This window comes from Pseudorasbora parva, chromosome 11 (genome assembly GCF_024679245.1).
Source record: "Pseudorasbora parva isolate DD20220531a chromosome 11, ASM2467924v1, whole genome shotgun sequence".
Taxonomy (NCBI): Eukaryota; Metazoa; Chordata; class Actinopteri; order Cypriniformes; family Gobionidae; genus Pseudorasbora; species Pseudorasbora parva.
Window position 1 is genome coordinate 4,907,514 of NC_090182.1, and position 3,005 is coordinate 4,910,518.

Sequence of the window (3,005 nt, forward strand, 5' to 3'; positions counted from 1 at the left end):
ATCCATGTTCTACATGTGTATCGTTTGGCACAGACGAACAAATTGGACAAACTAAACCAAACCAGTAGAAGATTGGAGGAACAGACCCGCTATCATCCTCATCTGAAATCTATTTCACTGCGAAATCGACACAGAGAGAGAGATCTGCTACAGTATTTGAACTCATATTACAGTCATTATTGTTTTCTTATAAATTCAGCCTAACAGATACGAACATAATGTGTGCATACTCATACCTCCTTTCAAAAGAGTGGGGGCGTAATTAAAAATGTGAATATATGTTTTTGAAAGAAGTCTCTTCTGCTCACAAAGGCGGCATTTATTTGACCAAAAATACAATATTGTTAAATATTATTATATATTTTTCATGAAATCATTACTTTTTCCCTTCAATCCTTTGATGGATAGAACGTAAAATAAATGTGTGTGTCCTTGCTGAATAAAATACATTTGAAATGTTTTATATGTAATGTGACATTCACAGCATCAGAGGATAGATGATAATAGAAAGTAAAATAAGACAAAAACTATTTATTATTATTATTATTTTCCCAGCGAGTGAAACTCTGATGCATATTCATAGAGTGCCACATCTCTGATGTGTGTGTGTGTGTGTATGAGAGAGTGAGTGTATATGAGAGTGTGTGTGTGAGACAGTGTGTACGATAGTATGTTTTTGTCTGTGTATGAGAGTTTATGAGAGTGTGTGTGAGATTTTGTGTGAGTGCATGAGTATGAGAATGTGTGAGTGTGTAAGAGTGTATGAGAGAGTGCGTGAATTTCTGTGTGAGTGTGTATGTGTGATAGAGTGTGTGAGATTTTGTGTTGAGTATGAGAATGTATGAGTTGCTGTGTGAGTATGTGTGAGAGTGTATGAGAGAGTGAGTGTAAATGAGAGAGTGTGTGAGAGTGTGTAAGGGATTGTGTGTATGCCTGTGTGTGTCAGTGTATGTGTGTATGTGTCAGTGTATGAGAGAGTGAGTGTGTGTGTGTGTGAGACAGTGTGAGTGTGTGAGAGAGTGAGTGTGTAAGGGAGTGTTTGTAAGTTTTTGTGTGATTGTGTGAGAGTGTGTGTGAATGAGAATTTGTGTGTGAGAGAGTGAGTGTGTGTGAGAGAGTGTGTGAGTGTGAGTTTCTGTGTGAGAGTGTATGTGTGAGTAAGAGTATATGAGAGTGTGTGAGTTTCTGTGTGTGTGTGTGTGTGTAAGAGTGTATGAGAGTGAGTGAGAGTGTATGTGTGTGTGTGTGTGTAAGAGTGTATGAGAGTGTGTGAGAGTGTATGAGTGAGAGTATATGAGAGTGTATGAGTTTCTGTGTGAGAGTGTATGTGTGTGTGTGTAAGAGTGAATGAGAGTGTGAGAGTGTGTGTGCCTGTAAGATTGTATGAGAGTGTGTGAGTTTCTGTGTGAGAGTGTATGAGTTTCTGTGTGAGAGTGTGTGTGTGTGTGTGTGTAAAAGTGAATGAGAGTGTGAGAGTGTGTGTGCCTGTAAGATTGTATGAGAGTGTGTGAGTTTCTGTGTGAGAGTGTATGAGTGAGACTGTGTGTGTGTGTGTGTAAGAGTCGTATTACATGTCATGTTTGTATTTAAATCTAGTGTTTTTCATGTTTCTGTGATGGGCAGGTTTAGGGCTTGGGTTAGGCCATAGAAAACATCACTAACCTGATATAAAAACAATGGAAGTCTATGGTATGTCCTCATCATTAATATAGTGTGTGTGTGTGTGTGTGTGTGTGTGTGTGTGTGTGTGTGTGTGTGTGTGTGTGTGTGTGTGTGTGTGTGTGTGTGTGTGTGTGTGTGTGTGTGTGTGTGTGTGTGTGTGCAGACTCACAGCCTGGCAGCGTGGTGTGACGATTACAAGACAAGACACCTTACCGAGACGGCTGGATCTTCAGGAGGGCGTCCGCCCCTCTCGCCCTCTCTCTCTCCATACACACACACACACACACGCACACACACACACACTCCAGCCTCTCTGCCCACGCAGACGCCACCGCTGATCACAGAGCACGGCCGCCGGACCGCAATTGGAATAGATCTCTTCAGTGCCTTATGGAATATTCAGTCTCACACCGATGCAAACTCGCCGCAGAAACTGCATCGCTCCAATCGACGCCATCATCCTATCTGTGAAATAAAAAGCCAGAAATAAAGCCATCACCTGCGATCTTAGCACACCGACTGAGCCGATGGGACTCGAGACGTGCTGGAACCTGCTGGTCGAGCTTATAATACTGTAAATTTGCTTTCACACTCATGTCGGTGTATTAATTTATCAGATCGAATTTGTTGCAGTATATTGTGTGCTTTTCTTTTGTCTGATGATGATGATGATGATGATGATCTGTATTTCCCAGAAGTTCAGAAGCTATAAACCCCATTTGAGCTTCAGAAAAACCAAAAAAATAAAAAAAATCACGATCTCATTCATTTGCACACGCTCGACACCAACTTCCGAGATTTCCTAGTTCTCACGGCACACTGTACAAGAAACCCGAGCTATAAAACGGATCACATTAATGTAGATAAACCGCAATCCACGAAAAGGACATGGCTTTTACGATGTAGTATTTGATTACCTCACGGTTTAATTCGCACATGAAATTCAGCTTTGAGATTTAGTTTCATTTGATGAGCATTATTAGTGTTTGGTGAATTATTTAGAAGACAAGACTAGGATTAATAACATTTACAATAGATTTATAAACGGAGCTAACGGGAAGCTTAGCACATTTACATTTTGCTGTGACATTTTTGTGTTGGAGAGAAGGAGAACAAACTGTGACTCCATGGGGCTGGAGGATATCGCCGATCCTGTGACCGTGGACCGATCGTTTTTATAATCAAACGCTTTTACGTGGAAAACCAACTGTACATTTCTAGCGGAGGACTCGCCGACGAGCGACTGAAGTCCCAAATTTTCTATCTGCATGCGAAAACTTGTGATTGCCAAGTAAAGCCCTGCGACTTCCATTAGATTCTAGAGGGTGGGTAGAAAGTCGGTT

At 41.2% G+C, this 3,005-nt stretch overlaps 1 protein-coding gene across 2 annotated transcripts in view; it reads left to right on the top strand.

Annotated features, from left to right (window-relative positions):
* The window catches only part of gria3b (glutamate receptor, ionotropic, AMPA 3b), a 181,615-nt gene extending 179,374 nt beyond the window's left edge, over nucleotides 1-2,241 (top strand). For both annotated transcript variants that reach the window (XM_067456841.1, XM_067456842.1), the window contains exon 16: nucleotides 1,826-2,241. The gene's annotated coding sequence lies outside the window, so the exon portion shown is untranslated. The remainder of the gene's footprint in view (nucleotides 1-1,825) is intronic.
* The last annotated feature ends 764 nt before the right edge of the window (nucleotides 2,242-3,005 follow it).